The 7344-nt window shown below is 48.9% G+C and overlaps 1 long non-coding RNA gene across 1 annotated transcript in view; it reads right to left on the bottom strand.

The window, feature by feature from the left end:
- Positions 1-5714: 5714 nt before the first annotated feature.
- LOC138566051 (uncharacterized) overlaps positions 5715-7344 on the bottom strand; it is a 77304-nt gene continuing 75674 nt past the window's right edge. The window contains exon 3 of the long non-coding RNA XR_011301819.1: positions 5715-6131. This is a non-coding gene — a long non-coding RNA (uncharacterized lncRNA). The remainder of the gene's footprint in view (positions 6132-7344) is intronic.

The following is a 7344-nucleotide window of genomic DNA, read 5'->3' as shown; positions in this document are numbered from 1 at the left end:
TCTTTGCAATTTCTTTGAGTTTTAATTTCTCTACATACAAATAACCTAAATATGGCTAAATTGAAACTGGGACTATAATTAAATTGCAGATGCCTGGTGTTTACCCCCTAAGCGAGACCTACGGCTACTGCTGAGAAGAATGCACTCGCACATTAGTTACATCTAAGCACAAGCACAACTTTCTGAGTAAGTGGATGCTCCAAATAGTTACTAACTTTTGTTTATGTAACAGAAGAGAACAGTATTTGACACTGGATGTCTTTTACGTTTGGTCCATACACTTGTGTCTTTATCGACACCAGTCCATCATCCCAACTCAGGCCTATTCCTCCTTCGAGTGCCTAGTCTGCAGGCTCCCACTCTCTCCTAAATCTTCTCTCCTTATGGCCACCAGGGCAGTCCACTCTCTTCCTCTTGGAATGGGCTGACCTCACCTCCTCTCTACTTTTCTCCTCCTCTTAACTCCTCCTGCTGGGTGATCTCAACATCCATATGGACTCTCCTGGCCCCTCAGTTCCCTTCCGCAACCTATGTGATTCTCTCTCCATCCCTATTTTACCCTCTAGCTCCATGAACACAGCGGGCCATACTTTGGATGCCTTCATCTCGACCGACATCCCTCTCTCTATCCTTCTCACAACCTTTCTCTCTTGGATGGACCACTCTCTTCTCTCATCACACTTGAAGCTCTCCTCTCCTCTTGCATCGGCACACCCGGCGTGGCCACTCAGTCTGAAAGTCACCAGACCCATGAAAAGAGTGACTGCGGTTGCCTTTGCCTCCACCTACTCTCTGCCTCCTACTCCTGTGGCTGACTCCCACCCTGACACAGCCCTCGCTAACTTCAATCTCTCTGTCTCTAACACCCTTGATACTCTTGCCCCTGTAATGAGGGTCCGACGGAAGCCTTCCGAAAGGTGCAACTCTTGGTACGACTCTGATCTGGCTGCCCTTAAACGCAAGTGAAGGGCAGCTGAGTGGAAATGGAATTCGTCGGGCAGACCCTCTGACAAACTGGCCTGCCGCCTCCTTCAAAGGCAATATCGACTCGCCATCCACACCAAAAAAAGAGTATCTATTCAAGCCTGCATCTCTGTGGCATCAAATAACACTGCCAAACTTTTCAAAGTCTGTATGGAACTGGCAAATCCTGCAGCAGCCTCCTATTCTGTCACACCCACCCAGGACCTTAGCTCGGCCCTGGCTGCACACTTCACCGTAAAAACCCAAGACATCCTTTCCTCTCTCTCCTCCACACCACCTAATTCACTAACAACTCTGGAGTCTCCCTTGGCCCTACCACCACTTCTCCTCTCTTCTCTCACTCCTGTCACACCTGATGAGGTCGCCAGACATGTCCAGTCTATGTAGGCTTCATCCAAACAGGTGGACTCCTGCTCCTCCAAAACCATTAAGGACAACATTGACTCTCTCGCTCCAGCCTTGGCTGATCTCTGCAATCTCTCTTTTGACACTGGAGTTTTCCCAACTTCTCTTAAGCACTCCCTTGTGCACCCTCTACTTAAGAAACCGTCTGCCGACCCCTCCATTCCTGCAAACTACTGCCCTATCTCCATCACCCCTTTACTGGGCAAACTCCTGGAGACACTGGCTATCTCTCAGCTCACCCGCCACACTGAAACTGCTGGTTGCTTCCACGACCATCAGTCTGGCTTTAGAGCATCCAGAGGTACAGAAACTGCTCTTCTGAACACCCCGTGAAGACCTGCTCTCAAATCTCAACACTAACACTCCCTCTGTCCTCATTCTTCTTGACCTTTCCTCTGCCTTTGACACGGTAAACCACAACATCCTGATCGCACGTCTGCATGACACCCTGGGAATCACAGGTCAGGCTCTGGCGTGGTTAACCTTCTTCCTTTCCGACCGCCCATCCCAGGTGGAACTTGGATCCTTTCTCTCTACTATCACTCTTTCAACCTGTGGCGTTCCACAGGGTTCTAACCTAGTCCTCTGGTTCTTTAATGTCTACATGGCTGCCCTTGCACGTGTGATTTCCACTTTCATTTCTAACTCCCAGTGTTATGCGGATGACACGCAACTCTCCTTCAGGCTACCTTCAGCCACCTCCTCTACATCGTTCATATCTGACTGTCTGTCTGCAATTCAGTCATGGTGTGCTGCAAACGACCTCGGCCTCAACGCCAGTAAGACTGAGATTGTTTGCATTGGGACTCCTTCTCCCACTTTCCCACTCTCACTCTGGCCGGCCACCCTTGGCCCTGCGCCCGCACCCACCTGGGAGGCAAAAAACCTTGGGGTCATCTTGGACTCCACTCTCTCCTTCTCCACTCACATTTCGGTCATCTCTAAAAAGTCCAAATACCAGAGCCGTGTTTCTCTCAAGGCTGGACTACTGCAACAGCTTCTTTCTCAACCTCCCTGTCTCTGCTCTGCACCCTCTGCAACTCATCCAGAACAGAACCGCAAGACTTATCCTTGGCCTCAAGCCCAGGAAGTGCATCTCTCTGGCGCTGAAATCCCTCCTCTGCCTCCTCGTGGCTGCAAGGATCAAGTTCAAGACCCTCTGCCTTGTCCACAAGGCTTCCTGGGGCCTGGGACCTACCTATCTGCAACATTGCCTACCTAAATACTGTCATTCCCAAGCCCTCCGCTCATCTACCTCCATCCTTCTGCGAGTGAGCCAGTTCTCCAAGCAGAGATTTGGAGGGAGATCTTTATCCTCTGCAGGGGCCTCCCTCTGGAATAGCCTCTCTGCCACCCTCTGTCTTGAGCCTGATCTCCTTAAGTTCCAGAAATTCCTTAAGCCATTCACCTTCTCCTCTTCCTTCTCTCTCCCTCTACCCTGCTAACCTTTCTCTCTGCTCTATCCCTCTCTCCCTCCTTTTTCCGCGCAACCTGCTGACTGGCCGCCTGGTGTACCTCAGAGTCTCACAGGTCCCTGGCACCCTCACCAGTCCTCTCGCACTTGCCTCTGGGCCTTGCACTTGCCTCATCGTTACTGCACTTGGTCAATGACCCATGAGAGTGGCATCTCTCAGCCCTTACCCCAGCTTCTGACTGACCGAGCACACTTGGTCCCCCCTCCGCATCCCTCTACACTTGTTCCCCCCGCCCCTCTCCTGCACTTTTCTGCGCACTTTCACAATCTGAATGCACCATGCCTTGAATATAGTCTATCTGTTTTTCCTTGTCTCCCCTCCATGCATGGAGGTGCCTCAATGCACTTGGGAAAACTGCAGACTCGTCAGACCTATTTGCTGTTATCTACACTGTTAATTGTATTACATGCACTTGTTCCATGCATCCCCTCTGCCCGTGCAGACTTGTATCATTCAGAAATTCAAGGGCTCTAAATGACTGTTGTTTTTTCCCCTTGTTCCCTCCCTCCTTGAGCGCTTTGAAACACTTGCTTTGTGTATAGGCGCTTTACAAATAAACAGTACCATACCATGCCATAGGAAGAGAGTTATAAGGGAAATTAAATTCCTCGAGCTGACCTATGTAAAGAATATACATTAGGTAAGTGAGCGAGCTAATGGTGGCACTATATTAATTCATGGCCACTAGCTTTCCTCATTCAATATGTCAAGTAAATGACAAACAACTAATGAAGAGTTATTCTTATGTGTTTCACGATACAGGATACCACATGCCAAAAAAGGAGGGAACGACTTCCCTTTTGATGTTGTTTCCATCACAATGACACAGAATATAAACAGAATCCCCCTGAAGAAGTTCCTATAATGTTATTTAACATCTCGTTGTTGACCATGTTTGTGTATTATATATTAGTTTACCAAGGTATTGTTTGTTTTATCTTCAACACTCAATTGAAGTTTTAACTGCAATTTGTTTTCTGTTTTTTGAATTTTTTTCTCTCCCCCCCCACTTCTTGTGCTGTGGTCTCCTGTAGTAGTCAACTCTAGCAAGCGGTCTTTATTTTATATGTTCCTCAGCAAGCTAGACCAGTTATACGCCAATAACCAGCGCCAGGACGTTACTGGAATTGTCTCCGTTGCTGCAGTGACAGACGTCCATTTTACAAAGCTGTCACTTCTCGCTGAAATGCAGACCAGTCCATGCAAAGCAATAAGCAAAATCCATAGGGTTACAAAATAGAAAGGGTGCACATGTGTATAGTACAACTTGAGCAAAATGAGAATTGGCTCTTCCAGTCAGGGTTTTATTGATATGTACGAAACATATGCACGAAACAATTCATTAGACGTTCAAAACAACTATCATCAAGTGGGTACAACTGAAAGTGTCCGTCCGGGCCAGGGGAGGGGGCTTCTTTGATTAAGCTGTGTTCACTGTCAGTTGGGCCCTACCTACCCTGTGACGCATGGACCAGTTAAATGCAAAGAGTCAAAGGGGGCTATAAACACGGCTGCAGATGCTTCCGCCTCACCCTCCTGGGGGCTTGGGAATGTGTTTGTTCACAGTGCCCTGGCAACACTCTCGCGCAAAGTTCCCCTCAGTATCACAGTGTCTCCATTTAACACTTTCTACAACAGAACGGCGGTCGCCCAGTGTGTACCAACTTGGAGTCGACAGGCGGATTAATTTGGGGTGCAAATCTGCACAGCTGCTAGACGTTGTTGATGCGGCTAAACCCCCCAAGGTAATGCCCACTTGACACGTCTGCGTCATAGTACCACTTCCTGACGCGGGACTAAGGAGCAACTGGACAAAAGCCATCAGGGAGGGTCCGCGTTAATTAAGGCCATTGTCCTCTTTCCTTTTCGCACTTTGTTAAACACAGTCTCCTTGTTGTGATTTGAACGTAATACGAGCAGGGGATGCTAGAGCCCCTCTCTCTCCCGCCGCCCCCCCCCCAGCCCACTCAGACTTTGGGAGGAGGGAGCGTGGAGTGACCCTGACTGGATGAATGGCCAGTAAGTCAGCGCGTTTGCTAATTGGTGCGTGACAGCTTCCTGCTGTTGTGGTGTACTAACGCGGCCTCCATGTCCCTGAATTTTATATCACAGAATTCAGACCTGTCATTATGTAATAATGGGTGAATATGGCTATATCACAGAGCTCGTCTCCGTCGTTTGTGTAATATTGCTCTATGCTAAAGCTGGGGTGACCGTTTTGCAAACTAAAGTAATAGACATAGAAGAAGCGCATCAAAGTCTGAGCCTCAAAATATAAGTACAAAATACGATGGTTAAATATCCTGATGCATATATCAGAGTACATTTCTGCAATATTCGGGGTATCATCAGAGTCCTTTCACTGCCTTTGCAACATTTCGAATAACACATGTTTTTAGTGTGAATCGTGTTCATTTTCTACAGCGTACATGGCAGATTCTGACGGCACCATTGCCACGTGCAGGGGTGTTCACCTATCACCTTTATGCTGACCTCAGCTGGAGCACTCATTCACTGTATTCACTGTCCTCTACCAATCATGCAGTTTCCGCATTTTCTTTTCCATCCCATCACTTCTCCACACTTTCATCTATTTTTTCCCGACTTCTTTTGTTTAACCATCTGACTGCTGGACAAAGCAGAAGTGATGCTTCTGGTTGCATTGTCTTTGTTTTCCACCTGTTTCTTCCTGCAGCTGCCACATGACCACCCATGGAAGTTCTCTGAAAAGGCTCTAGTTTCATAGCGGGGCTACCCCTACCCTGGCCTCCTTTGCATAATCACAAAATAACATGCATACATCCCCATACTCTGCTTACCCCCCAATGATAAGAGCCAGAGACTTTCCCCTATGTTGGAAACATAAAATACATTTTATTGGAACATATGGTCGCACTAGTAGAGTCATCCTATCGGGCGGCCCCAGCCTCGCTCAGGTCTTATGAATGCCTGGCCCAACACATAGTCCTTTCCGGCGTGGCTCAGCCAATCTCGTCTTACAAAGACCTATGTCCAAAACCTGTAAGCCTTCTCACACCAACTCCGTTCTTGCGAGAACGGCCCACCTTGGACTCCGACTGCCAGTTCAGTCCCTTCCATTTGGACAATGGAGCGAACCCAAGGCCACTGCATCGGTTGTTGAGGCCCAACCGTCCCTAGTGGTATCAGTGCCCATGTCCCCCATCCTGACTGAAGCAGTCAGTGGTTGTAGCTCACGGACCAGACCGCAGCATGACTCCTTCTCTGGGACCACCCTCGTAACTCCGCCTGCAACAGAAAAATTTGTTAGACAATTTGCTAACATCACCTATAAGAAGGAAATGGGTTACTACAAGACAATTATGCATCAATACCCATAAATTATATACACTTTACAAAACAAGTACCATCTTTACACTGTCTCAACTCAGAGATGTCTCCCTGCCACGAAACCCTCTCTGACCATTATTGCCCTTGTCTCCTTTACAGCCTGGGTGGGAGGGTGGTTGCTGCTGCCTGGGCTGGAAAAGAGACCTTGCTCTCTCAGCCCAGGCATATTTATGCCCCTTTGGCAGGCCGGCCGTTTCCGGCCTGACCCCCGAGGGCATCTGCACTATGCCCACCTAGAGGAGGCGGCGAGCCCACCGAGGGGGTAGCGAGAGGGGCGGCCCACTATGTGAACTGCAGCTATAGCGCCCCCTGCGTGGTCTGGTGCAGCTGCTTAGCAGGGCTAACCCCTACTGAAGCCCCCAAAAACATTGGAATACATCACATCTTATCAAAGATTGTGTCCTTAAATAACTTTGACATACACCACCTTTTGAGTGGAGAAAACATGATCACTCTATTGGAGTCATCCTAAGGGATGGTCCTGCTCAGGCCACAAGTATGCCTTTCCTACAAATACTTTTCCGGGAAGCCCTGCCATTCCTGTGTTTACTTAGTTAATTTTAAAACTGGTGAGCGCTCCTCGCTTTGGTTTCCGTTCTTGCAAGAACAGCCCGCCCTGGTATCCGACTGCCAGCTCAGTCACTCCCATATCAGTTCCTTTTATAACCGGTGAGTGTCCTCACTTCGGTTTCTGCTCTTGCAATAACGGCACTCCATGGTATCCGACTGCCAGTTCAGTCGCTCCCCTATCCTTTAAATGTAGAGAAGTAGGCCATTGTATTCAGTTGTTGAGGAGTCCAAGCTGTCCCTAGTGGTATCAGTCCCTGTATCACCCCATCCTGGCTCATGCAGCCAGCGGGTATGGCTCGCGGCAGGACCGCAGCATAGCTCCTTCTCTAGGAATGCCCTCGTAACTCTGCCACGCTCTCGTGGTGCCCCCCGCAACTCCTAATGCCCCCACTAGATCCTGCCCCCTAACATCTCCTACTGCTGACACCCCTATCGCTTTGTAACCTGTCGCTACTACTCCCTTAGGTCTCGTGAGCATCCTTACCTTTTCAGTGCTCCGAACATACCCTTCAGAAAGCCAACGTTGCCCTTGTCAGACAGG

The sequence above is a fragment of the Ambystoma mexicanum genome, chromosome 2p (assembly GCF_040938575.1).
Source record: "Ambystoma mexicanum isolate Mex_15411 chromosome 2p, UKY_AmexF1_1, whole genome shotgun sequence".
In the NCBI taxonomy this organism is placed as follows: domain Eukaryota; kingdom Metazoa; phylum Chordata; class Amphibia; order Caudata; family Ambystomatidae; genus Ambystoma; species Ambystoma mexicanum.
The sequence above is the reverse complement of the archived record's forward strand: the minus strand, read 5'-3'. Positions and strand labels throughout refer to the sequence as shown.